The sequence below is a fragment of the Leuresthes tenuis genome, unplaced genomic scaffold (assembly GCF_036924035.1).
Source record: "Leuresthes tenuis unplaced genomic scaffold, fLeuTen1.0.hap1 SCAF_19, whole genome shotgun sequence".
In the NCBI taxonomy this organism is placed as follows: domain Eukaryota; kingdom Metazoa; phylum Chordata; class Actinopteri; order Atheriniformes; family Atherinopsidae; genus Leuresthes; species Leuresthes tenuis.
Genome location: NW_027325373.1, coordinates 22,371,130 through 22,399,077, shown reverse-complemented (window position 1 = coordinate 22,399,077; position 27,948 = coordinate 22,371,130). Strand labels below are relative to the sequence as shown.

The following is a 27,948-nucleotide window of genomic DNA, read 5'->3' as shown; positions in this document are numbered from 1 at the left end:
TTTACCGAATCTGCTACAGCTCGATTGGCCGAATACCGAATAATCCTATTTCGGTGAATTTGACATCTGCCTTACATGTAACAGATTAGCGGTTTAGCAGTTTTAATTTAGTTTGAGTGAAGGAATTCATTTTATAGCAAAATCCGAAATCGTGAAGAACTAATGAAAGTAAGCTTATTCTCGGATTCCTGAAACTTTAGATTTGCTCTTTCTTTTATTGCAAAGTACAACGTTGGTTTATTTGTTTAAATCTTTCAAGACATGGTAAATATTAAGGACAAAGCAGTTTTAACATAGTTTGAGTGAAGGAATTCATTTTATAGATAAAATCCCAAGAGTCTGCTGAGAAAAGAGAGTGAATGCGAAGTAGACTTTAACACGGCTCTGGGAGCGAGCCGAGTGCGGGCTAACCGGGAGAATTGCTTGAAAGAAACGCGACACCGAACAAAGAACAAAGCCTCAATACGGTGTTCCCGTGGTGTTTTTGTTGCTGCCTTGTCTTTTGCACAGAGTAAAAGACAAGGCAGCCATCGAATAGGGCCCGATTGTTCCTACTTGGTCAGCCGAGGAGCAAGGGGGGGGAGCAAGCGTCTCAACCAAGCAAAGCTCACCATGGGGAAGGTGGCTATGCCAACTAGCCTGATGCCCTGCTCCCGCAGTGACGGATAATCGTACTCTGGTTTCTCTTCATAACAACAAGTCTTTCGCCTTTTACTAAAGACTTCCGTGGAGAGCAGCACTAATGAGTTGTTTCTATTTTTGGCAGGCTTTACCTTTGCGGGTGAACCCCTTTCTGTCTGTGCAAAAGAAATCTTCTTACTATGCAGAGTGACTTCTCTGAGTAGAGTCGCCTTACTTGTTGCGACTGTGCCGATGTTCGAAGCTGTAGTGCAAAGTTGTTGCTTGAATGGTGCGTGCGGGAGTGCAAAGTTATACCATTTAAAAGGGCTGAAGAGTGCTCAGTGCAGCGGGTGGGCGGAGGTGCAAAGTGACACTCTGGCCACCTATGGCCATAAAAAGAACATCGCTACAAGTGCGCATTGTGCCTGGAAGGGCCCTCGGACGTGAACCAGTGGACAGTTATCGCTTCTCGGCCTTTTTGGCTAAGATCAATTGTAGTATCTGTTCTTATCAGTTTAATATCTGATATGTCCTCTATACGAGGACTACATATTAAATGGATTTTTAGGAATAGGAGTTGAGAAAGGAGCTTGCTCTGTTCACTCCAAGCATCGACCCAGTACTGCAGTGCCGCTGGGAACGGTGCGCTCTTCTCTGCTCTTGTGAAAAAGCAAACAGCGGTGCAGGATGGATGTTTCAGGGAGCCCAAGATGAAACTTTCTTTTAATCTGCTGAGAAAAGAGAGTAAATGCAAAGTAGACTTTAACACGGCTCTGGGAGCGAGCCGAGTGCGGGCTAACCGGGAGAATTGCTTGAAAGAAACGCGACACTGAATGAGCGGTCAGAACAAAGCCTCAATACGGTGTTCCCGTGGTGTTTTTGTTGCTGCCTTGTCTTTTGCACAGAGTAAAAGACAAGGCAGCCATCGAATAGGGCCCGATTGTTCCTACTTGGTCAGCCGAGGAGCAAGGGGGGGGAGCAAGCGTCTCAACCAAGCAAAGCTCACCATGGGGAAGGTGGCTATGCCAACTTGCCTGATGCCCTGCTCCTGCAGTGACGGATAATCGTACTCTGGTTTCTCTTCATAACGTACAAGTCTTTCGCCTTTTACTAAAGACTTCCGTGGAGAGCAGCACTAATGAGTTGTTTCTATTTTTGGCAGGCTTTACCTTTGCGGGTGAAGCTCTTTCTGTCTGTGCAAAAGAAATCTTGTTACTGTGCAGAGTGACTTCTCTGAGTAGAGTCGCCTTACTTGTTGCGACTGTGCCGATGTTCGAAGCTGTAATGCAAAGTTGTTGCTTGAATGGTGCGCGCTGGAGCGTGCAGGAGTGCAAAGTTATACCATTTAAAAGGGCTGAAGAGTGCTCAGTGCAGCAGTTGGGCGGAGGTGCAAAGTGACACTCTGGCACCTATGGCCATAAAAAAAACACCGCTACAAGTGCGCATTATGCCTGGAAGGGCCCTCGGACGTGAACCAGTGGACAGTTATCGCTTCTCGGCCTTTTTGGCTAAGATCAAGTGTAGTATCTGTTCTTATCAGTTTAATATCTGATATGTCCTCTATACGAGGACTACATATTAAATGGATTTTTAGGAATAGGAGTTGAAAAAGGAGCTTGCTCCGTTCACTCCAAGCATCGACCCAGTACTGCAGTGCCGCTGGGAACGGTGCGCTCTTCTCTGCTCTTGTGAAAAAGCAAACAGCGGTGCAGGATGGATGTTTCAGGGAGCCCAAGATGAAACTTTCTTTTAATCTGCTGAGAAAAGAGAGTAAATGCAAAGCAGACTTTAACACGGCTCTGGGAGCCAGCCGAGTGCGGGCTAACCGGGAGAATTGCTTGAAAGAAACGCGACACCGAATGAGCGGTCAGAACAAAGCCTCAATACGGTGTTCCCGTGGTGTTTTTGTTGCTGCCTTGTCTTTTGCACAGAGTAAAAGACAAGGCAGCCATCGAATAGGGCCCGATTGTTCCTACTTGGTCAGCCGAGGAGCAAGGGGGGGGAGCAAGCGTCTCAACCAAGCAAAGCTCACCATGGGGAAGGTGGCTATGCCAACTAGCCTGATGCCCTGCTCCTGCAGTGACGGATAATCGTACTCTGGTTTCTCTTCATAACGTACAAGTCTTTCGCCTTTTACTAAAGACTTCCGTGGAGAGCAGCACTAATGAGTTGTTTCTATTTTTGGCAGGCTTTACCTTTGCGGGTGAAGCCCTTTCTGTCTGTGCAAAAGAAATCTTGTTACTGTGCAGAGTGACTTCTCTGAGTAGAGTCGCCTTACTTGTTGCGACTGTGCCGATGTTGCTTGAATGGTGCTCGCTGGAGCGTGCGGGAGTGCAAAGTTATACCATTTAAAAGGGCTGAAGAGTGCTCAGTGCAGCGGAGGTGCAAAGTGACACTGTGGCCACCTATGGCCATAAAAAGAACACCGCTACAAGTGCACATTGTGCCTGGAAGGGCCCTTGGACGTGAACCAGTGGACAGTTATCGCTTCTCAGCCTTTTTGGCTAAGATCAAGTGTAGTATCTGTTCTTATCAGTTTAATATCTTTTATGTCCTCTATACGAGGACTACATATTAAATGGATTTTTAGGAATAGGAGTTGAAAAAGGAGCTTGCTCCGTTCACTCCAAGCATTGACCCAGTACTGCAGTGCCGCTGGGAACGGTGCGCTCTTCTCTGCTCTTGTGAAAAAGCAAACAGCGGTGCAGGATGAAACTTTCTTTTAATCTGCTGAGAAAAGAGAGTGAATGCAAAGTAGACTTTAACACGGCTCTGGGAGCGAGCCGAGTGCGGGCTAACCGGGAGAATTGCTTGAAAGAAACGCGACACCGAATGAGCGGTCAGAACAAAGCCTCAATACGGTGTTCCCGTGGTGTTTTTGTTGCTGCCTTGTCTTTTGCACAGAGTAAAAGACAAGGCAGCCATCGAATAGGGCCCGATTGTTCCTACTTGGTCAGCCGAGGAGCAAGGGGGGGGAGCAAGCGTCTCAACCAAGCGTCTCAACCAAGCAAAGCTCACCATGGGGAAGGTGGCTATGCCAACTAGCCTGATGCCCTGCTCCTGCAGTGACGGATAATCGTACTCTGGTTTCTCTTCATAACGTACAAGTCTTTCGCCTTTTACTAAAGACTTCCGTGGAGAGCAGCACTAATGAGTTGTTTCTATTTTTGGCAGGCTTTACCTTTGCGGGTGAAGCCCTTTCTGTCTGTGCAAAAGAAATCTTGTTACTGTGCAGAGTGACTTCTCTGAGTAGAGTCGCCTTACTTGTTGCGACTGTGCCGATGTTGCTTGAATGGTGCTCGCTGGAGCGTGCGGGAGTGCAAAGTTATACCATTTAAAAGGGCTGAAGAGTGCTCAGTGCAGCGGAGGTGCAAAGTGACACTGTGGCCACCTATGGCCATAAAAAGAACACCGCTACAAGTGCACATTGTGCCTGGAAGGGCCCTTGGACGTGAACCAGTGGACAGTTATCGCTTCTCAGCCTTTTTGGCTAAGATCAAGTGTAGTATCTGTTCTTATCAGTTTAATATCTTTTATGTCCTCTATACGAGGACTACATATTAAATGGATTTTTAGGAATAGGAGTTGAAAAAGGAGCTTGCTCCGTTCACTCCAAGCATTGACCCAGTACTGCAGTGCCGCTGGGAACGGTGCGCTCTTCTCTGCTCTTGTGAAAAAGCAAACAGCGGTGCAGGATGAAACTTTCTTTTAATCTGCTGAGAAAAGAGAGTGAATGCAAAGTAGACTTTAACACGGCTCTGGGAGCGAGCCGAGTGCGGGCTAACCGGGAGAATTGCTTGAAAGAAACGCGACACCGAATGAGCGGTCAGAACAAAGCCTCAATACGGTGTTCCCGTGGTGTTTTTGTTGCTGCCTTGTCTTTTGCACAGAGTAAAAGACAAGGCAGCCATCGAATAGGGCCCGATTGTTCCTACTTGGTCAGCCGAGGAGCAAGGGGGGGGAGCAAGCGTCTCAACCAAGCAAAGCTCACCATGGGGAAGGTGGCTATGCCAACTAGCCTGATGCCCTGCTCCCGCAGTGACGGATAATCGTACTCTGGTTTCTCTTCATAACAACAAGTCTTTCGCCTTTTACTAAAGACTTCCGTGGAGAGCAGCATTAATGAGTTGTTTCTTTTTTTGGCAGGCTTTACCTTTGCGGGTGAAGCCCTTTCTGTCTGTGCAAAAGAAATCTTGTTACTGTGCAGAGTGACTTCTCTGAGTAGAGTCGCCTTACTTGTTGCGACTGTGCCGATGTTCGAAGCTGGAGTGCAAAGTTGTTGCTTGAATGGTGCTCGCTGGAGCGTGCGGGAGTGCAAAGTTATACCATTTAAAAGGGCTGAAGAGTGCTCAGTGCAGCGGGTGGGCGGAGGTGCAAAGTGACACTCTGGCCACCTATGGCCATAAAAAGAACACCGCTACAAGTGCGCATTGTGCCTGGAAGGGCCCTCGGACGTGAACCAGTGGACAGTTATCGCTTCTCGGCCTTTTGGCTAAGATCAAGTGCAGTAAGTGGTTTAAGTTACCAGAGCCAAGCGATGTAAGGAGCCTGGATGATTTAGGTGTATCGTTTTTTGGAGGAAAAAATGGTCATTAAACATCCATCCCAGACAGCATTTTATGCTGGTCTGCGAAATTCTTTGAGGTTTGTTATAAAAGACAAGAAAAGTCACTTTGGAGATCGGGAGTGTTTCGTCAGAACTGTCATCGTCGCAGGTTTGAAAGTTGATCCAGCACAGATTTTCTGTTTGCAATGGAACGCAGCCGATGGGGGATATGATCTCACTTTGAACAGCCAGCAGCAGTCCGATCAGATCCAAGCAACATTTCAGGAAAAGGCAGAGATGGAGCCCTTTTCCAGGTTCAGAGTGGTGCCTCTTTGCCAGAGAAATTTGAGGATTGTGACTATCCACGTTTACAACCCATATGTCGGGGACGAGGCAGTGGCTGGGTTCCTCAAGAGGTACGGGAAAGTGGACATGCAGCCGAAATATCTGCGGGACAGTTTTGGGATCTGGACAGGTCGGAGGCAGTTCAGGGTGCTGTTGGGGGAGGATCCAGACAGCATGGACGGATTAAAGCACCCCCCTGCATACTCTTCAATTGGGGCGGACAGGGGATTTCTTTTTTACTCCGGGCAGCCACTGTTTTGCAGACAATGTCGTAGGTTTGGACACCTGGCAACGGGCTGCGTCCAAGTTTGCTGCCGGAACTGTGGGGGAAGTGGGCACGGTGCTGCCACCTGTGATGCACCCCGGCACTGTCATGGGTGCGGGGATGCGGGGCACCTGCTTCGGGACTGCCCCAAACGTACCCGCACATACGCCACAGTGGCTGGAGGTTTGGAGATCCGGAGGCAGAGGCCGCAGGTGGAGTTGCGTCAGGAGGTCCACGAGGCAAAGATGGGCCTTGGGACGGGGGCTGCACTCGGCTCGCTCCCAGAGCCATGTTAAAGTCTACTTCGCATTCACTCTCTTTTCTCAGCAGACTCTTGGGATTTTATCTATAAAATTCCTTCACTCAAACTATGTTAAAACTGCTTTGTCGTTCATATTTACCATGTCTAGAAAGATTTAAACAAAAAAAACATCGTTGTACTTTGCAGTAAAAGAAAGAGCAAATCTAAAGTTTCAGGAATCCGAGAATAAGCTTACTTTCATGAGTGCTTCACGATTTCGGATTTTGCTATAAAATTAATTCCTTCACTCAAACTAAGTTAAAACTGCTAAACCGCTAATCTGTTACATGTAAGGCAGATGTCAAATTCACCGAAATAGGATCTAAGGGTATTCGGCCAATCGAGCTGTAGCAGCTTTGGTAAAAGAGTATAAGTTGAAGAGTTTGTGAATAAAGGTGTGCGCACACATAGTGAGCTGTAGGAAAATAGGCAGGGAGCAATGCCGGCTGGGGTATATGTTCTTGTATGTTGTCTGACTGTTTGATTTGAATGTGTTGTGTAAGTGTCCTGTTGAATGTTACATGTTTGGGCTTTGACACTTCACTGTGGTTGTGCGCTTCAGTGTGGCTGTATACGCTGTTTCGCTGACTTGATTGTCACAAGAAACAAAGTGTGTTTGATAAGATCCGACCATTTTATTACGGGAGGATCAGTATGTATGGATTCTGATGTGACTGATAAACCCATTCGTATCTTAAGCATAATCTAATACGTGAGACAACGCCCTGGCACACGATAAAAAAAAAAAAAGAGAGAGCGGTTTTGTGTCCCCACAGTCCATAATGTAGAAAAGAGAGAAAAAAGCCTTTCTGATTTGGTGTGTGTGCTCATAGTGCAGAGTGTAGAGAAAAGAAAGCCGTTTTGGTGTCACGGGTGTTGTGACTTACACACACACATTTCTAAATTGAGAAAGGAAATTATTTTAGAGGAAGCACTAGAGTTTAGATCCCACATTTGTTGATAGGCATTCATTTATTTCTTCACTTCTGATGAAGTTTCAACAATAAACAACAAACTTTGTATTATGAAAAAGAATCAGACTCATTCTTCAGGAATCCGAAAATAAGCTCTATTTTACGAGTTATGCACGAATTCGGATTCTCCTATAAAACGAATTCCTTAACTAGAACCAAGTTAAGACTGCTTTGTCCTTAATATTTATTCATGTCTAATCAAGTTTCAACGATAAACAACGTTGTACTTTGTAGAATGAGAAAGAACTTCTTCAGCAATAAGCATCTCTCGACATATGATGAAGTACAGATTTTTCTATAAAATTAATTCCTTCTATCAGGCTGACTTAAAACTGTTTGTCCTTGTAATTTATCCACTTCAAATCAATTTTCAACAATTAAAAAAATGTTGTAGTTTCAGAAAGTACAACTTAATCTTCAGCAATCAGTATAAAAAAGAGGGTAAGAAAAGGTGCAAATGCCAACCATACATACATAAAAGGTGGAGCGGAAGTATTCGGCTGCAAGTAGGTGTGAATGTCCGACCATAATTTGTAAAAAGTGGGTAAGAAAAGGTTTGAATGCCCGACTATATATTAACAAAAGCGGGAGGAGAGGTCTTCAGATGAGAGTGGGTGAGAATTTCCAACCATAATCTATAAAATACGGTGAAAAAAAAGGTGTGAATGCCCATAGAACACTAAAAGGTGGAGTCGGAAGTGTTCGGCTGCAAGAAGGTGTGAATGTCCGACTATATTTGATGAAAAGCAGGTGAAGAAAGGTCTGAATGCCCAACCTTACATCATCAAAAGCGAGATCAGAGGTGTTTGGCTGCAACAAGGCCATAGTTTGCCAAAAGCGGGTAAGGTGCGAATGACCGACTAAATATCAACAAAAGTGGGGGCGGAGGTCTTCGGATGCAAGTGGGTGTGAATATCCCACCATACAAGTATGGTGGAGAGTGCAACTACTGCAGAGTCCACTATTGCAGAGTCCACTACACCCCAACGAACACACACGCCCCCAAAACCCTTCATGTGTGAGTGTGTGCTGTGTACAGGAGCCAGAAGGGGGAGGGGTATGGGGATATACACTGGGGCTACTCTCCCCCAGAGAGGGCAGCCAGGGACTGGCTGCAATAGGCATCCCCGCTACCAGGGAGCCAAAACAGGACAGGAGGCTCGGGGCCTGCAGCGACCATATTCCGGGAGCTACTGTACCCCCAGAAGGTACCCATCCCGCCCCACCCCACTCAACCCAACCCCACTCCGGAGGACCTCTACAAAAAACAAACAAACAACAACAAAAAACAAACAAACAAACCACCCGGTCACACCAGTCGCAGCAGCTCGGGCCTGAGACCCACCATCACCCAGGCCCCCCCAGGCCCCCCCTCAACAGGTGCGCTCTTGTGAAAAAGCAAACAGCGGCAGCAACAAAAACACCACGGGAACACCGTATTGAAGCTTTGTTCTGACCGCTCATTTGGTATGGCGTTTCTTTCAAGCAATTCTCCCGGTTAGCCCGCACTCGGCTCGCTCCCAGAGCCATGTTATAGTCTACTTCACATTCACTCTCTTTTCTCAGCAGACTAAAAGAAAGTTTCATCTTGGGCTCCCTGAAACTTGCATCCTGCACCGCTGTTTGCTTTTTCACAAGAGTAGAGAAGAGCGCACCGTTCCCAGCGGCATTGCAGTACCGGGTCAATGCTTGGAGTGAACGGAGCAAGCTACTTTTTCAACTCCTATTGCTAAAAATCCATTTAATATGTAGATATTAAACTGATAAGAACAGATTTTTTTTATTTTTTTTTTTATTACAAAACTTCCAAGAAACATTTAGAACAACATGACAAAACAGTCAAAGCAATGCTTTACATGTCCGACACAAAAACCATACAAACATAAGAAACAACCACAAAGAAACACTACCCGCTCATGAAAATAAAGTCTTCCATCGCTCTCTTGCAGCGTGATACCCGTACTTTTCCTCCTCCATTCTTCTCATGCATCCAATCTCTGCCTTCACCCTTGCCACCACCCTTCCCACCTGCCAGTCCACATTGTTTTTAATCAACGCCGTCCTTGCATCCCACAGCGCCACCTTTCCCATAGACAGAACCAACCATAACAGAAAACCCTCCCTACCTTTCCCCCTTAAACCCAAGCCCAGCATTATCATGTCATACTTTAAAGACCCCAATCTTGGAAAAAAAAGAACCAACTCAACCCACACTTTTGTTGCAAACCCACATTCCCAAAACACATGCTCAATTGTCTCATCAGCCCCACACCCCTCCCTTGGGCACAAACTCCCCCGTGTCAACCCGTGTCTATTTAAAACTTCCCTGACTGGCAACCTCCTGTGTAAGGCGAGCCAATTTATATCCCTCGCCCTGTTTGTGAGACCTTTCTGCTGTGTGAAAACCCACCCTTGTTGCCCCACCCCATACACCCCCACCGGCCCCCTTTTTTCCACCAGAGCCCTGTACAGGCGCCGGTGACTGAAGCACAGGTCCCCCTCCTGACACTCTGGGTGCTTTTTCCCCCAGCATACCACCTGCCTATAATACGGGGGTAAGACATCCCCCTTTGGCTTTCTATTGTCCCATGACACCAATCTCCTGAAGGGGAATGACAACCAAAACAGCAAAAGTGCCTGAAAATGATGGCCACTGGTCTGTTGCATAGACCTGCACAAAAAGGAAAAGAAAACCACATCCAACTTAAGTGGGATGTCCGGCACACCCCTCCCTCCCATCCGAACTTCCTGGTACATCCACTCCCTTCTCACATATTCACACCCCCCCCATACAAAGGAAAAAACATCTCTCATGAAACTTCTCCTATATTGAGGAGGTAAAGGAAAAACATACGCTAGGTATACCAAAAATGGCAAAATATCAGCCTTCAAAACCAGCACTCTACCACTTAAGGAAAGTTGCCGGGATTTCCACAGCCCCATCCGCGAACGGGCTGCAGCCAGACGCCTTCCCCAATTTAATTCTGCACTCCCCTCTCCCTGAAACTCTACCCCCAGGACTCTCACTGGGCCCTGGCACTGGGGCAGACCAGCTAGGCCTCCCACCCTACCAGCCCATGGTCCAAAAAACTTAATGGTGGACTTCCCTAAGTTTACCTTGGCCCCCGACACTATCGAAAAACTCTCCACCACTTCCAACAGCCGTGTGACCGACCTCTCTGTTGTCAAAAAAAAGGTCATGTCATCCGCATACTGCATCACTGTCAACTTGTCTGGACCTGCTCCAGGAAGGTGCAGACCCACCACACCCGGGTCCCCCCGCACCACCGAACCCAGCGGCTCCATGTAAGCCACAAAGAGCAGCGGGGAGAGTGGGCATCCCTGCCTCACCCCAGTTCTCTGTGCCACCATTGTACCCAAGTGCCCGTTCACCATAACTCTGCTCCCCACCCCCTTGTACATGATCTCCAACCACTCTATGAAACGGGGCCCAAATCCCATCCTCTCCAAAACTGCAAAAAGAAACCTGTGGTTCACCCTGTCAAACGCTTTCTCCATATCTAACCCCACCAAACTCATATTGATCCCCCGCTCCTCCACCCAATGAATACAGTCCCTCACCAATCCCAGATTCCACTGTATTAGCCTTCCCTCCACCCCACACGTCTGATCCTCATGGATTACATGAGGTAGAGCCTTCCGAAGACGACCAACTAGGACTCGAGCCACAATTTTGTAGTCCACACAGAGCAACGTGATCGGCCTATAGCTTTCCATTCGCTCCCTGTCCCCTTTCTTATACAAGAGAGATATGACCCCCTCCCTCATTGTTTTCCCTAAGCCCCTCCCTTCCAAAACAGATTTAACCACCTCCCACACATCCCTCCCCAAAATCCCCCCAAAAAACCAAAAAAAATTCCTTGGGCAGTCCATCAATCCCAGGCACCTTGCCTGATGGCAGCCCCTTCATGGCCTCCTCCACCTCTGCCATGGTCACCGGGCCCTCCATCCCCTCAACTATATCTCCAGGAACCCTTCTCTGCAGAGACCCTAAAAACCTTCCAAGGCCATCCTCACCTACAGCCCCCTCCCCAAAAACTTCCCCAAAAAACAGAGAAGCTACCTCCACCATCTCCAGTGGGTCTGTCACAGAACCCCCACCTTTCCCACGCAGCTGCGGGATACATGCCCTTGCCTGGGCTGTCTTAACCTGCTTGAAAAAGTAAGCACTGCAGCGTTCCCCCAACTCAAACTTCTCCTTTCTACACCGAAATAAAAACACCCTAGCCCTCTCCCTAAAATAAATCCCTAACTTACCCTTTACCGCTTCAACTGCCTCCCTATCCAACGTCTCCCCCTTATTCCCTGCTGTCACCAAAAATTGTAGTCTTCTCTGTAAGTGCACAAACTCCCTTCTCCTCTCCCGTGCTCTCACTGTGCCATATGAGATCGCCAATAGGCGAGTATTGTGTTTTACCCCCTCCCACCAGTCCACCACTGATCCGAAACAAGGTTTAAGCTGTTCCCACACCCCATAATGGAAAGAAAAACTTTTCCGGAAAAACTTTTCCGGAAAGCCTTTTCCTTCAAGATTTCACAATTTAGCCTCCAAAACCCCCTCCCAAAAAGGGGTGCCTCCACCTCAAAGGTCACCCGGAGTTGGCCGTGATCTGTGAACCAGAGGGGCGACACTGCAGCATCTTTCACCTCCACCACATTTGGCAAAAAAACGAAATCTATCCTACTGCGTGAACCCCTAGAATTTGACCATGTGAATCCTTCCCCTGACTTATCCACCACCCTGAAACTATCCTGTAAATTAAAGTCCATCACTACATCCCTCAAATAAGGCAAACTAAAATCCCCAATGCCTTCAAAAGAGACATTAAAATCCCCCCCCACAACCAAAACCCTGTTGGTAACACAAACATCAGACAACGCCAAAAAAAGATCCCTCCGTCCCTGTGGTTCTGCTGGGGCATAAACAGTGATAAACCGAAAATAGACCCCCCTCCAGTCCGCATCAACCACTAGTACCCTCCCCTGTACCACAGAAAAACTCCCCGACACATGAAAATCCCTATCCCCAAATAAAATACCCACCCCACAAGAGTGAACCCCTCCCACCCCCCACCTTGAAATCCCCCTCTTCCATCCATCAGAGAAGACCCTTACATCTCCCCCATCCCTTAAATGAACCTCCTGTAAAAAACAAACCTGGAAAGGGACCTGGGCCAAATAATGAAAAATCCCCCCCTCTTCCCCTTATCTCTCATCCCCCTCACATTGACTGTTAAAACTGTAAAGGTCCCTTTCAGGCCTTCTCTTTCTCTCCCAGTAGGCCCTCGGAACCACTCCCCACAGACCCCCCCGATCCGTAGACCTCGCACTCCTCAAGGTAGGTCATACTGCTGGGCGACCTGGCCTCAAAAACAGAGCGTGACGAGCTCAGGGGTGAAACAGCCCCCCCCTCCCCTGGCCCAGTCCCCCCATCTATGTTATCAGCCCTCGCACCATCTTGGGTGCCCACGGAGGCCCCGCCCTCCCCTTCCGCACCCCTGCTTACTCCTTGATGCCTCTCGGAGGCCGCAGGTACCCCCTCCATTACATCAGACCCCCTGCAGGAACCCTTCGGCCCCAAGTCCACACCCAATGACCCCGAATGTCCTGGTGAAGTCGAAGGCACCTCTCCTTCACACGCACTGTCCATCGACTGAACGGCACCCTCTCGCTGTTTCTTCGTCCTCCTTCTTCCCTTCACCTGTGTTTCAGCACGGACCGCTTCAGCTGAGGACTCTGTGTAGTCCTCACCTGAAGAGACCCTCTGCCTCCTCACTCCACCGATCGCTGCCATCACCATCTCCACCGTCTCCTCCTCCGAACTCGCCGCACAATCTGCCCAGGATCCTATCAGCGGCAGACAGTCTCCAAAGCTCACCATAACACTCACACCTTCACGATCACCTCCCAAGTCCGATGGGTCTGCCGCTCCTTCTACGTTGCTCTTCCCTGGGACATCTCCATCTGCCATGAGCCCTTCCCCAGCCGGCGAGGCTGCGGCCGCCTCCGCAATCCGGACAGCAGCCCCCGTCCCAAGGCCCATCTTTGCCTCGTGGACCTCCTGACGCAACTCCACCTGCGGCCTCTGCCTCCGGATCTCCAAACCTCCAGCCACTGTGGCGTATGTGCGGGTACGTTTGGGGCAGTCCCGAAGCAGGTGCCCCGCATCCCCGCACCCATGACAGTGCCGGGGTGCATCACAGGTGGCAGCACCGTGCCCACTTCCCCCACAGTTCCGGCAGCAAACTTGGACGCAGCCCGTCGCCAGGTGTCCAAACCTGCGACATTGTCTGCAAAACAGTGGCTGCCCGGAGTAAAAAAGAAATCCCCTGTCCGCCCCAATTGAAAAGTATGCAGGGGGGTGCTTTAATCCGTCCATGTCTGGATCCTCCCCCAACAGCACCCTGAACTGCCTCCGACCTGTCCAGATCCCAAAACTGTCCCGCAGATATTTCGGCTGCATGTCCACTTTCCCGTACCTCCTGAGGAACCCAGCCACTGCCTCGTCCCCGACGTATGGGTTGTAAACGTGGATAGTCACAATCCTCAAATTCCTCTGGCAAAGAGGCACCACTCTGAACCTGGAAAAGGGCTCCATCTCTGCCTTTTCCTGAAACGTTGCTTGGATCTGATCGTACTGCTGCTGGCTGTTCAAAGTGAGATCATATCCCCCATCGGCTGCGTTCCATTGCAAACAGAAAATCTGTGCCGGATCAACTTTCAAACCTGCGACGATGACAGTTCTGACGAACCACTCCCGATCTCCAAAATGACTTTTCTTGTCTTTTAAAACAAACCTCAAAGAATTTCGCAGACCAGCATAAAATGCTGTCTGGGATGGATGTTTAATGACCTTTTTTCCTCCAAAAAAAAAAAAACGATACACCTAAATCATCCAGGCTCCTTACATCGCTTGGCTCTGGTAACTTAAACCACTTACTGCACTTGATCTTAGCCAAAAGGCCGAGAAGCGATAACTGTCAACTGGTTCACGTCCGAGGGCCCTTCCTGGCACAATGCGCACTTGTAGCGGTGTTCTTTTTATGGCCAAAAGTGGCCAGAGTGTCACTTTGCACCTCCGCCCACCTGCTGCACTGAGCACTCTTCAGCCCTTTTAAATGGTATAACTTTGCACTCCCGCACGCTCCATCGAGCACCATTCAAGCAACAACTTTGCACTCCAGCTTCGAACATCGGCACAGTCGCAACAAGTAAGGCGACTCTACTCAGAGAAGTCACTCTGCACAGTAACAAGATTTCTTTTGCACAGACAGAAAGGGCTTCACCGGCAAAGGTAAAGCCTGCCAAAAATAGAAACAACTCATTAGTGCTGATCTCCACAGAAGTCTTTAGTAAAAGGCGAAAGACTTGTACGTTATGAAGAGAAACCAGAGTACGATTATCCGTCACTGCGGGAGCAGGGCATCAGGCTAGTTGGCTTAGCCACCTTCCCCATGATGAGCTTTGCTTGGTTGAGACGCTTGCTCCCCCCACCTTGCTCCTCGGCTGACCAAGTAAGAACAATCGGGCCCTATTCGATGGCTGCCTTGTCTTTTACTCTGTGCAAAAGACAAGGCAGCAACAAAAACACCACAGGAACACCGTATTGAGGCTTTGTTCTGACCGCTCATTCGATGTCGCGTTTCTTTCAAGCATTTCTCCCGGTTAGCCCGCACTCGGCTCGCTCCCAGAGCCGTGTTAAAGTCTACTTTGCATTCACTCTCTTTTCTCAGCAGACTCTTGGGATTTTATCTATAAAATGAATTCCTTCACTCAAACTATGTTAAAACTGCTTTGTCCTTCATGTTTACCATGTCTTGAAATATTTAAACAAAAAAACCAACGTTGTACTTTGCAGTAAAAGAAAGAGCAAATCTAAAGTTTCAGGAATCCGAGAATAAGCTTACTTTCATGAGTTCTTCACGATTTCGGATTTTGCTATAAAATTAATTCCTTCACTCAAACTAAATTAAAACTGCTAAACCGCTAATCTGTTACATGTAAGGCAGATGTCAAATTCACCGAAATAGGATTATTCGGTATTCGGCCAATCGAGCTGTAGCAGCTTCGGTAAAAGAGTATAAGTTGAAGAGTTTGTGAATAAAGGTGTGCGCACACATAGTGAGCTGTAGGAAAATAGGCAGGGAGCAATGCCGGCTGGGGTATATGTTCTTGTATGTTGTCTGACTGTTTGATTTGAATGTGTTGTGTAAGTGTCCTGTTGAATGTTACATGTTTGGGCTTTGACACGCTTCACTGTGGTTGTTAACTGTGTGGTGTGTCCTGAAATGTTATATGTTTGGGCTGTGTGACATGCTTAATGCTTGTCAGTAGCTACCCACTTATTCATATATAGCAACTTACAACATAAGAAGTCCGGACATACTTTGATAGAGTAGTTGTAGAAGTATCCTTATTGATAATAGATAAACTAATTCATAGTGATAGAACAGTAGATGAACAGGTGCCTGCACATGTCTCACGAAAATAAAATGGACGTATGATTGCTGACGGCAGAGCAATACTGCCAAACTTATGAGTTCTTGTGGCAAACTTGATTCAGTGTCTTGACGTGTATACGCTGTTTCGCTGACTTGATTGTCACAAGAAACAAAGTGTGTTTGATAAGATCCGACAATTTTATTACGGGAGGATCAGTATGTATGGATTCTTATGTGACTGATAAACCCATTCGTATCTTAAGCATAATCTAATACGTGAGACAACGCCCTGGCACACAATCAAATAAAAAAAAGAGAGAGCGGTTTTGTGTCCCCACAGTCCATAATGTAGAAAAGAGAGAAAAAAGCCTTTCTGATTTGGTGTGTGTGCTCATAGTGCAGAGTGTAGAGAAAAGAAAGCCGTTTTGGTGTCATGGGTGTTGTGACTTACACACACACATTTCTAAATTGAGAAAGGAAATTATTTTAGAGGAAGCACTAGAGTTTAGATCCCACATTTGTTGATAGGCATTCATTTATTTCTTCACTTCTGATGAAGTTTCAACAATAAACAACAAACTTTGTATTATGAAAAAGAACCAGACTCATTCTTCAGGAATCCGAAAATAAGCTCTATTTTACGAGTTATGCACGAATTCGGATTCTCCTATAAAACGAATTCCTTAACTCAAACCAAGTTAAGACTGCTTTGTCCTTCATATTTATTCATGTCTAATCAAGTTTCAACGATAAACAACGTTGTACTTTGTAGAATGAGAAAGAACTTCTTCAGCAATAAGCATCTCTCGACATATGACGAAGTACATATTTTTCTATAAAATTAATTCCTTCTATCAGGCTGACTTAAAACTGTTTGTCCTCGTAATTTATCCACTTCAAATCAATTTTCAACAATTAAAAAAATGTTGTAGTTTCAGAAAGTACAACTTAATCTTCAGCAATCAGTATAAAAAGAGGGTAAGAAAAGGTGCAAATGCCAACCATACATACCTAAAAGGTGGAGCGGAAGTATTCGGCTGCAAGTAGGTGTGAATGTCCGACCATAATTTGTAAAAAGTGGGTAAGAAAAGGTTCGAATGCTCGACTATATATTAACAAAAGCGGGAGGAGAGGTCTTCGGATGAGAGTGGGTGAGAATTTCCAACCATAATCTATAAAATGCGTTGAAAAAAAAGGTGTGAATGCCCATAGAACACTAAAAGGTGGAGTCGGAAGTGTTCGGCTGCAAGAAGGTGTGAATGTCCGACTATATTTGGTGAAAAGCAGGTGAAGAAAGGTCTGAATGCCCAACCTTACATCATCAAAAGCGAGATCAGAGGTGTTTGGCTGCAAGAAGGCCATAGTTTGCCAAAAGCGGGTAAGGTGCGAATGAACGACTAAATATCAACAAAAGTGGGGGCGGAGGTCTTCGGATGCAAGTGGGTGTGAATATCCCACCATACAAGTATGGTGGAGAGGAAATTGTGAATGGCCGACCATAGTAAAAGGCAGTTAGAGAAGGTGCGAATGTCAAACCATACATAATCAAAACAGGGAGCGGAGTAGTTCAGCTGAGAGAAGGTGTGGAATGTCCACCCATAATTACTGAAAAATGGGTAAGAAAAGTTGAGAATGCCCAACCATACATCATCAAAAGCAGGAGTGGATGTGTTCGGCTACAAGAAGGTTTGAATGTCCGACCATAGTTTGTAAAAAGCGGGTAAGAAAAGGTTAAAATACCCGACTGTACACAATCAATAGCAGGAGCGGAGTTGTTCGGCTACAAGAAGGTGTGAAAATCCGACCATGGTTTATAAAAAGCCGGTAAGAAAAAGTTCGAATGCCCGAATATATACCATCAAAAGTGGAAGCGGAGGTGTTCGGCTGCAAGAAGGTGTGAATGTCCGACCAAAGTTTGTAAAAAGAAGTTAAGAAAAGGTTCGAATATCCAACAAAACATAATCAAAAGCAGGAGCAGAGCTGTTCGACTGAGGTGTTCCGCTGTAAGAAGGTTTGAATGTCCGACCATAGTTGGTAAATTAATTAATAGCGGGAGCGGAGTTGTTCGGCTAGTAAAAGGTGTGAAAGTCCAACAATGGTTTGTAAAAAGCGGGTAAGAAAAGGTGCGAATGCCCGACAATGTATGATCAAAACAGGGAGCGGAGTAGTTCAGCTGAGAGAAGGTGTGGAATGTCCACCCATAATTACTGAAAAATGGGTATGAAAAGGTGCGAATGCCTAACCATACATCATCAAAAGAGGGAGCGGAGGTGTTCCGCTGTAAGACGTTGTGAATGTCCGACCATAGTTGGTAAAAAGCGGGTAAGAAAAGGTTCAAATACCCGACTGTACACAATGAAAAGAGGGAGCGGAGTTGTTCAGCTAAGAGAAGGTGTGAAAGTCCGACCATGGTTTGTAAAAAGCGGGTAAGAAAAGGTTCGTATGCCCGAATATACACCATCAAAAGCGGAAGCGGAGGTGTTCGGCTGCAAGATATTGTGAACGTCCGACCAAAGTTTGTAAAAAGCAGTTAAGAAAAGGTTCGAATATCTAACTAAACATAATCAAAAGCGGGAGCAGAGCTGTTCGACTGCAAGTAGGTGTGAATGTCAGATCATAATTTGCAAAAAGCTGATGAGAAAGGGTGAGAATGCCCGACTATACACCATCAAATGCGGTAGCGGAGTTGTTTGGCTGTGAGTAGGTGTGAATCTCCGACCATAATTGCTGAAAAATGTGTTAGAAAAGGTAAGAATGCCGGTCCATACATCATCAAAAGCAGGAGAGGTGGTGTTCAGCTGCAAGAAGGTCTAAATGTCCATCAATAATTGCTAGAAAACATGAAAGAAAATTTTCGAAAATCAAACCGCACATGATCATAAGTGGGAGAGGAGGTGTTCAGCTGCAAGAAGGTATGAATGTCCACCCATAATACCTGAAAAATGGGTAAAAAAAGGTGCGAATGCTCAGCCATACATCATCAAAAGCAGGAGTGCATGTGTTCGGCTACAAGAAGGTGTGAACGTCCGACCAAAGTTTGTAAAAAGCAGTTAAGAAAAGGTTCAAATATCCAACCAAACATAATCAAAAGCGGGAGCAGAGCTGTTCGACTGCAAGTAGGTGTGAATGTCAGATCATAATTTGCAAAAAGCTGATGAGAAAGGGTGAGAATGCCCGACTATACACCATCAAATGCGGGAGCGGAGTTGTTCGGCTGTGAGTAGGTGTGAATCTCCGACCATAATTGCTGAAAAATGTGTTAGAAAAGGTAAGAATGCCGGTCCATACATCATCAAAAGCGAGAGAGGTTGTGTTCGGCTGCAAGTAGGTGTGAATGTCCAGCCATAATTACTCACAAACGGGTAAGAAAAGGTAGTATTGCCCGACTATATATGATCAAAACAGGGAGCGGAGGTGGTTCAGCTGCAAGAAGGTTTGAATGTCCGACTAAAGTTCAAATATATTAACAAAAGCGGGAGGAGAGGTCTTCGGATGAGAGTGGTTGAGAATTTCCAACCATAATGTATAAAATGCGGTTAAAAAAAAGGTGTGATAGAACACTAAAAGGTGGAGCGGAAGTGTTCGGCTGCAAGAAGGTGTGAATGTCCGACTATATTTGGTGAAAAGCAGGTGAAGCAAGGTCTGAATGCCCAACCTTACATCATCAAAAGCGAGATCAGAGGTGTTTGGCTGCAAGAAGGCCATAATTTGCCAAAAGCGGGTAAGGTGCGAATGTCCGACTAAATCTCAACAAAATTTGGGGCGGAGGTCTTCGGATGCAAGTGGGTGTGAATATCCCACCATACAAGTATGGTGGAGAGGAAGCTGTGAATAGCCGACCATAGTTTGGAAAAAGAGGGTAAGAAAAGGTTTAAATGCCCGAACATACACCATCAAAAGAGGGAGCGGAGGTGTTCCGCTGTACGAGGGTGTGAATGTCCGACCATAGTTGGTAAAAAGCGGGTAAGAAAAGGTGAAAATACCCGACTGTACACAATCAATAGCGGGAGCGGATGTGTTCGGCTACAAGAAGGTGTGAAAGTCCGACCATGGTTTGTAAAAAGCGGGTAAGAAAAGGTTCGAATGCCCGAATATATACCATAAAAAGCGGAAGCGGAGATGTTCGACTGCAAGAAGGTGTGAACGTCCGACCAAAGTTTGTAAAAAGCAGTTAAGAAAAGGTTCGAATATCCAACCAAACATAATCAAAAGCGGGAGCAGAGCTGTTCGACTGCAAGTAGGTGTGAATGTCCAGCCATAATTACTCACAAAAGGGTAATAAAAGGTAGTATTGCCAGACCATACATGATCAAAACAGGGAAGGTAGCTTCAGCTGCAAGGTGTGAATGTCTGACTATAGTTTGTAAAAAGCGGGTAAGACAAGTTGCGAATGCCCGACAATGTATGATCAAAAGAGGGAGCGGAGGTGTTCGGCTGCAAGGTCTGAATGTCCAACCATAATTTGTAAAAACCGGGTAGGAAAAGGCTCGAAAGCCCGACTATACATCATCAAAAGCGGGATTGGAGGTGTTCAGCTGCAAGAAGGTGTGAAAGTTCGACTAAAGTTTGTAAAAAGCTGGTAAGACAAGGAGCGATGGCCCGACATTGTATGATCAAAAGCGGGAGCGGAGGTGTTCAGCTGTGAGTAGGTGTGAATGTCCGACAATAATTGCTGAAAAATGTGTTAGAAAAGGTAAGAATGCCGGACCATACATCATCAAAAGCGGGAGAGGTGGTGTTCGGCTGCAAGAAGGTGTGAAAGTCCGACAATGGTTTGTAAAAAGCGGGTAAGAAAAGTTTCGAATGCCCGAATATACATCATCAAAAGCGGAAGCGGAGGTGTTCGGATGCAAGAAGGTGTGAACGTCCGACCAAAGTTTGTAAAAAGCAGTGAAAAGCGATAAAAAGCTTTTCGTGAGTTCTGCATGATTTGGGATTTTGCTTATAAAATGCATTCCTTCACTCAAACTATGTTCAACAAAGAACAACATTGGACTTTGCAGAAGAAGAAGTTGAAATCGATCTAGACATAGATAAATATGAAGGACAAAGCAGTTTCCACTTGGTTTGAGTGAAGGAATTAATTTTATAGCAAAATCCCAAATCAAGCAGAACGTATGAAATTAAGCTTATTCTCGGATTCCTGATCCTTCAGTATTGCTCTTTCTTCGATTGCAAAATACAATGTTGCTCCTTGTTGAAGTCGATCTAGACATTGATAAATATGAAGGACAAAGCAGTTTTCACTTGGTTTGAGTGAAGGAATTCATTTTATACATAAAATCCCAAATCATGCAGAACGTATGAAAATAAGCTTATTCTCGGATTCCTGATCCTTCAGTGTTGCTCTTTCTTCCATTGCAAAATACAGTGTTGTTCTTTATTGAAGTCGATCTAGACATTGATAAATATGAAGGACAAAGCAGTTTTAACTTGGTTTGAGTGAAGGAATTCATTTTATACATAAAATCCCAAATCATGCAGAACGTATGAACAGAAGCTTATTCTCGGATTCCTGATCCTTCAGTGTTGCTCTTTCTTCTACTGCAAAATACAATGTTGTTCTTTGTTGAAGTCGATCTAGACATTGATAAATATGAAGGACAAAGCAGTTTTAACTTGGTTTGAGTGAATGAATTCATTTTATACATAAAATCCGAAATCGTGCAGAACTCATGAAAATAAGCTTATTCTCGGATTCCTGATCCTTCAGTGTTGCTCTTTCTTCTACTGCAAAATACAATGTTGCTCTTTGTTGAAGTCGATCCAGACATTGATAAATATGAAGGACAAAGCAGTTTTAACTTTGTTTGAGTGAATGAATTCATTTTATAGCAAAATCCCAAATCATATAGAACGTATGAAAATAAGCTTATTCTCGGATTCCTGATCCTTCAGTGTTGCTCTTTCGTCTGCTGCAAAATACAATATTGTTCTTTGTTGAAGTCGATCTAGACATTGATAAATATGAAGAACAAAGCAGTTTTCTCTTGGTTTGAGTGAAGGAATTAATTTTATAGCAAAATCCCAAATCAAGCGGAACGTATGAAAAGAAGCTTATTCTTGGATTCCTGATCCTTCAGTGTTGCTCTTTCTTCTACTGCAAAATCCAATGTTGTTCTTTGTTGAAGTCGATCTAGACATTGATAAATATGAAGGACAAAGCAGTTTTAACTTAGTTTGAGTGAAGGAAATCATTTTATAGCAAAATCCGAAATCGTGCAGAACTCATGAAAGCAAGCTTATACTCGGATTCCTGAAACTTTAGATTTGTTCTTTCTTTTCCTGCAAAGTACAACGTTGTTTTTTGTTGATATCTATCTAGACATTGATAAATACCAGCCGAACATCTCTGCTGTTCCTTCTTATGATCATATGCGGTTTGATATTCGAAAATTTTCTTTCATGTTTTCTAGCCATTATTGATGGACATTCAGACTGTCTTACAGCGGAGCTCCTCCGCTCTATCTTTTGATGGTGTATGTTCGGGCATTCGAACCTTTCCTTACCCGCTTTTTACAAACTATGGTCGGACATTCAAACCTTCTTGTAGCAGAACGCATCCACTCCTGCTTTTGATGATGTATGGTTGGGCATTCGCACCTTTTCTTACTAATTTTTCAGTAATTATGGGTGGACATTCACACCTTCTTGCAGCTGAACACCTCCTCTCCCGCTTATTATCATGTGTGGTTTGATATTCGAAAATTTTCTTTCATGTTTTCTAGCAATTATTGATGGACATTCAGACCTTCTTGCAGCTGAACACCTTCGCTCCCGCTTTTGATCATGTATTGTTTGATATTCGCACCTTTTCTCACCCGCTTTTTACTATGGTCGGCCATTCACAGCTGACTCTCCACCATACTTGTATGATGGGATATTCAAACCCACTTGCATCCGAAGACCTCCGCCCCCACATTTGTTGATATTTAGTCGGTCATTCGCACCTTACCCGCTTTTGTCAAACTATGGCCTTCTTGCAGCCAAACACCTCTAATCTCGCTTTTGATGATGTAAGGTTGGGCATTCAGACCTTGCTTCACCTGCTTTTCACCAAATATAGTCGGACATTCACACCTTCTTGCAGCCGAACACTTCCGACTCCACCTTTTAGTGCGGTTTGATATTAGAAGGTTTTTCTTTCATGTTTTAAAGCAATTATTGATGGACATTCAAACCTTCTTGTAGCCGAACAAATCCACTCCTGCTTTTGATGATGTATGGTTGGTTATTCGCAACCTTTTTCTACCCATTTTTCAGGAATTATGGGTGGACATTCAGACCTTCTTGCAGCTGTACCACCTCCACTTCCTGTTTTGATCATGTATGGTCTGGCAATACTACCTTTTCTTACCCGTTTGTGAGTAATTATGGCTGGACATTCACACCTACTTGCAGCCGAACACCACCTCTCTCGCTTTTGATGATGTATGGACCGACATTCTTACCTTTTATAACACATTTTTCAGCAATTATGGTTGGAGATTCACACCTACTCACAGCCGAACACCTCCGCTCCCGCATTTGATGGTGTATATTCGGGCATAAAAACCTGTTCTTACCCGCTTTTTACAAACCATGGTCGGACTTTCACACCTTCTTGTAGCTGAACAACTCCGCTCCCTCTTTTGATTGTGTACAGTCGGGTATTTTAACCTTTTCTTACCCGCTTCTTACAAACTATGGTCGGACATTCAAACCTTCTTACAGCGGAACACCTCCGCTCTCTCTTTTGATGGTGTATGTTTGGGCATTCGAACCTTTTCTTATCCGCTTTTTACAAATTATGGTTGGACATTCAAACCTTCTTGTAGCCGAACACATCCACTCCTGCTTTTGATGATGTATGGTTGGGCATTCGCACCTTTTATTACTCATTTTTCAGTAATTATGGGTGGACATACACACCTTCTTGCAGGTGAACACCTCCTCAGGTGTAATGATCATATGTGGTTTGATATTCGAAAATTTTCTTTCATGTTTTCTAGCAATTATTGATGGACATTCAGACCTTGCAGCTGAACACCTCCGCTCCCGCTTTTGATGGTGTATAGTCGGGCTTTCGAGCCTTTTCTTCCCCGGTTTTTACAAATTATGGTTTGACATTCAGACCTTCTTGCAGCCGAAAACCTCCGCTCCCTCTTTTGATCATACATTGTCAGGCATTCGTACCTTTTCTTACCCGCTTTTTACAAACCATGGTCGGACTTTCACACCTTTTAGTAGCGGAACAACTCCGCTCCCGCTATTGATTGTGTACAGTCGGGTATTTTAACCTTTTCTTACCCGCTTTTTACCAACTATGGTCGGACATTCACACCTTCTTACAGCGGAACACCTCCGCTCCCTCTTTTGATGGTGTATGTTCGGGCATTCGAACCCTTTCTTACCCGCTTTTTACAAAATATGGTCGGACATTCAAACCTTCTTGTAGCCGAACACATCCACTCCTGCTTTTGATGATGTATGGTTGGGCATTCACACCTTTTCTTACCCAGCCAGGGACTGGCTGCAATAGGCATCCCCGCTACCTGGGAGCCAACACAGGGCATGATGTCCACCAGGCTCAGGGCCTGCAGCGACCATATTCCGAGAGATACTGTACCCCCAGAAGGTACCCATCCCGCCCCACCCCACTCAACCCAACCCCACCCTGGAGGACCTCTACAAAAAAAAAACAAACAACAACAAAAAACAAACAAACAAACCATCTGGTCACACCAGTCGCAGCAGCCCTGGCCTGAGACCCACCATCACCCAGCCCCCCCCCAACAGGGGAAAAGCACCGCCCCCCACCGCACGCCCTAACACCCTGAAAAAAAAACAACCATCTTCGGACACCTTGGAGGTCCCAGAGCAACAAGCCCAGCACCAGGACCTGCACCAACCCACCCATATTGTGGCGCGTCCAGGGCAACCCAGCCCCCCCAGGCACAGGCAGGGCCCCCCCCCGGGCGCAAGGCAGTTCCCAGCCACCAGGGCCCAGGCACAGCACCGCCACCCACGCCAGAGCGGCCCGGCCACCCGGCATAGAGCCAGCAGCCACCACCCCAAGGCCCCTAATGGACCCCGCCCCACACCGCAAGACAGCCCCACCCGCAAGCCCCCAAAACTGCCCTCCAAGCCCGACACACAGTCCCCCCCAGCAATGACCAACCCGGTCCCCACGACCCGAGAGACCACCAGACGCCCGATGCCACACAGCCCCCCCCATCACATTCCCAACCGCCCAGAGCGACGGGACAGCAACCCACCTACACCACTATGTGATAAAGCTAATCAGAGGTACAAATGAGCGAAGACCCAAGGAGTTGAGTCGTAAACGAATCAATACTGTTTCCTGTGCGAGGACCCGTCAGCCGAGGAGTTGAGTCATGAACGAATCAATACTGTTTCCTGTGCGAGGACCCGTCACCCGAGGAGTTGAGTCGTGAACGAATCAATATTGTTTCTTGTCCTGCTGACTGAGCTTATGAAGCTGCCGCCTGCCATGTGGTGAGGAAGGGTACTGCATGAAAATGAACGAATCACTCACTGAGACAACTCGTTACTCCCGAGTCATATAAAAAATTTGTTCATATCGAACGAATCGCTCACGAACGACACATCACTATCTATTTGACAAGTTATGCATGAATTCAGATTTTGCAATAACATTAATTCCTTCTCTCAAACCAAGTTCAAACTGCTTTGTCCTTCATATTTATCTACTTCTAATGTAGTTTCAACAATAAACAACACTGTATTTTGTAGTATGAAAAAGAACCAGACCTAATTTTCAGCAATAAGCTTCTCTCGAGGAGATATGAAGGAATACAGATTTTGCTATAAAATTAAATCCTTCTATCAAACTGACTTAAAATTTCTTCACTTCTGATGAAGTTTCAACAATAAACAACAAACTTTGTATTATGAGAAAGAACCAGACTCATTCTTCAGGAATCCGAAAATAAGCTCTATTTTACGAGTTATGCACGAATTCGGATTCTCCTATAAAACGAATTCCTTAACTCAAACCAAGTTAAGACTGCTTTGTCCTTCATATTTATTCATGTCTAATCAAGTTTCAACGATAAACAACGTTGTACTTTGTAGAATGAGAAAGAACTTCTTCAGCAATAAGCATCTCTCGACATATGACGAAATACAGATTTTGCTATAAAATTAATTCCTTCTATCAGCCTGACTTAAAACTGTTTGTACTCCTTATTTATCCACTTCAAATCAAGTGTCAACAATTAAAAAAATTTTGTAGTTTAAGAAAGAACAACTTAATCTTCAGCAATCAGTATAAAAAGAGGGTAAGAAAAGGTGCAAATGCCAACCATACATCACTAAAAGGTGGAGCGGAAGTATTCGGCTGCAAGTAGGTGCGAATGCCTGACAATGTATGATCAAAAGAGGGAGCGGAGGTTTTCGGCTGCAAGGTCTGAATGTCCAACCATAATTTGTAAAAACCGGGGAAGAAAAGGCTCGAAAGCCCGACTATACACCATCAAAAGCGGGAGCGGAGGTGTTCGGCTGCAAGTAGGTGTGAATGTTCGACCATAATTTGTAAAAAGCGGGTAAGAAAAGGTTCGAATGCCCGACTATATATTAACAAAAGCAGGAGGAGAGGTCTTCGGATAAGAGTGGGTGAGAATTTCCAACCATAATCTATAAAATGCTGTGAAAAAAGGTGTGAATACCCCATAGAACACTAAAAGGTGGAGCAGAAGTGTTCGGCTGCAAGAAGGTGTGAATGTCCGACTATATTTGGTGAAAAGCAGGTGAAGCAAGGTCTGAATGCCCAACCTTACATCATCAAAAGCGAGATCAGAGGTGTTTGGCTGCAAGAAGGCCATAGTTTGCCAAAAGCGGGTAATCTGCGAATGACTGACTAAATATCAACAAAAGTGGGGGCGGAGGTCTTCGGATGCAAGTGGGTGTGAATATCCCACCATACAAGTATGGTGGACAGGAAGCTGTGAATGGCCGACCATAGTAAAAAGTGGGTGAGAAAAGGTGCGAATGTCCAACCATACATGATCAAAACAGGGAGCGGAGGTGTTTGGCTGCGACAAGGTGCGAATGTCCTCCCATAATTAATGAAAAGCGGGCAACAAGTAGGTTTGAATGCCCATCCATACATCATCAAAAGCAGGAGTGGATGTGTTCGGCTAAAAGAAGGTTTGAATGTCCGACCATAGTTTGTAAAATGCGGGTAAGAAAAGGTTCGAATGCCCGAATATACACCATCAAAAGAGGGAGCGGAGGTGTTCCGCTGTAAGACGGTGTGAATGTCCGACCATAGTTGGTAAAAAGCGGGTAAGAAAAGGTTAAAATACCCGACTGTACACAATCAATAGCTGGAGCGAAGTTGTTCGGCTACACGAAGGTGTGAAAGTCCGACCATGGTTTGTAAAAAGCAGGTAAGAAAAGGTTCGAATGCCCGAATATATACCATCAAAAGCGGAAGCGGAGGTGTTCGGCTGCAAGAAGGTGTGAACGTCCGACCAAAGTTTGTAAAAAGCAGTGAAGAAAAGGTTCGAATATCCAATCAAACATAATCAAAAGCGGGAGTAGGACTGTTCGACTCCAAGTAGGTGTGAATGTCAGATCATAATTTGCAAAAAGCTGATGAGAAAGGGTGAGAATTCCCGACTATACACCATCAAATGCGGGAGCGGAAGTGTTCGGCTGTGAGTAGGTGTGAATGTCAAACCATAATTGCTGAAAATTGTGTTAGAAAAGACTAGAATGCCGGACCATACATCATCAAAAGCGGGAAAAGTGGTGTTAGGCTGCAAGTAGGTGTGAATGTCCAGCCATAATTACTCACAAACGGGTAAGAAAAGGTAGTATTGCCAGACCATACATGATCAAAACAGGGAGCGGAGGTGGTTCAGCTGCAAGGTGTGAATGTCTGACTAAAGTTTATAAAAAGCGGGTAAGACAAGGTGCGAATGCCTTACAATGTATGATCAAAACAGGGAGCGGAGGTGCTTCAGCTGCAAGAAGGTGTGAATGTCCGACCATAGTTTGTAAAAAATGGGTAAGAAAAGGTGCGAATGCCCAACCATATATCATCAAAAGAAGGAGTGGATGTGTTCGGCTACAAGAAGGTTAGAATGTCCGACCATAGTTTGTAAAAAGCGGGTAAGAAAAGGTTCGAATGCCCGAACATACACCATCAAAAGAGGGAGCGGAGGTGTTCCGCTGTAAGAAGGTTTTAATGTCCGACCATAGTTGGTAAAAAGCGGGTAAGAAATGGTTAAAATACCCGACTGTACACAATCAATAGCTGGAGCAGAGTTGTTCCGCTACTAAAAGGTGTGAAAGTCGGACCATGGTTTGTAAAAAGCTGGTAAGAAAAGGTTCGAATGCCCGAATATATACCATCAAAAGCGGAAGCGGAGGTGTTCGGCTGCAAGAAGGTGTGAACGTCCGAC

At 45.6% G+C, this 27,948-nt stretch overlaps 10 non-coding genes and 2 pseudogenes across 10 annotated transcripts; 9 read left to right on the top strand and 3 right to left on the bottom strand.

Moving 5' to 3' along the window:
- Window positions 1-671: 671 nt before the first annotated feature.
- On the top strand, window positions 672-784 carry LOC140277655 (U5 spliceosomal RNA). Its single transcript, XR_011909155.1, has one exon. It is a non-coding gene; the product is annotated as a U5 spliceosomal RNA (small nuclear RNA).
- A 298-nt stretch (window positions 785-1,082) lies between these two features.
- Window positions 1,083-1,274, top strand: LOC140277618 (U2 spliceosomal RNA). The gene has a single exon (XR_011909123.1). It is a non-coding gene; the product is annotated as a U2 spliceosomal RNA (small nuclear RNA).
- A 413-nt stretch (window positions 1,275-1,687) lies between these two features.
- LOC140277643 (U5 spliceosomal RNA) lies at window positions 1,688-1,801 on the top strand. Its single transcript, XR_011909144.1, has one exon. It is a non-coding gene; the product is annotated as a U5 spliceosomal RNA (small nuclear RNA).
- A 307-nt stretch (window positions 1,802-2,108) lies between these two features.
- LOC140277597 (U2 spliceosomal RNA) lies at window positions 2,109-2,300 on the top strand. Its single transcript, XR_011909104.1, has one exon. It is a non-coding gene; the product is annotated as a U2 spliceosomal RNA (small nuclear RNA).
- A 413-nt stretch (window positions 2,301-2,713) lies between these two features.
- LOC140277642 (U5 spliceosomal RNA) lies at window positions 2,714-2,827 on the top strand. The gene has a single exon (XR_011909143.1). It is a non-coding gene; the product is annotated as a U5 spliceosomal RNA (small nuclear RNA).
- Window positions 2,828-3,104: 277 nt separating this feature from the next.
- On the top strand, window positions 3,105-3,296 carry LOC140277625 (U2 spliceosomal RNA). Its single transcript, XR_011909130.1, has one exon. It is a non-coding gene; the product is annotated as a U2 spliceosomal RNA (small nuclear RNA).
- A 403-nt stretch (window positions 3,297-3,699) lies between these two features.
- Window positions 3,700-3,813, top strand: LOC140277641 (U5 spliceosomal RNA). Its single transcript, XR_011909142.1, has one exon. It is a non-coding gene; the product is annotated as a U5 spliceosomal RNA (small nuclear RNA).
- A 277-nt stretch (window positions 3,814-4,090) lies between these two features.
- On the top strand, window positions 4,091-4,282 carry LOC140277623 (U2 spliceosomal RNA). Its single transcript, XR_011909128.1, has one exon. It is a non-coding gene; the product is annotated as a U2 spliceosomal RNA (small nuclear RNA).
- A 390-nt stretch (window positions 4,283-4,672) lies between these two features.
- LOC140277657 (U5 spliceosomal RNA) lies at window positions 4,673-4,785 on the top strand. Its single transcript, XR_011909157.1, has one exon. It is a non-coding gene; the product is annotated as a U5 spliceosomal RNA (small nuclear RNA).
- A 3,911-nt stretch (window positions 4,786-8,696) lies between these two features.
- LOC140277634 (U2 spliceosomal RNA) lies at window positions 8,697-8,873 on the bottom strand (annotated as a pseudogene).
- A 5,001-nt stretch (window positions 8,874-13,874) lies between these two features.
- Window positions 13,875-14,048, bottom strand: LOC140277635 (U2 spliceosomal RNA; annotated as a pseudogene).
- Window positions 14,049-14,359: 311 nt separating this feature from the next.
- On the bottom strand, window positions 14,360-14,470 carry LOC140277658 (U5 spliceosomal RNA). The gene has a single exon (XR_011909158.1). It is a non-coding gene; the product is annotated as a U5 spliceosomal RNA (small nuclear RNA).
- Between the last annotated feature and the right edge of the window lie 13,478 nt (window positions 14,471-27,948).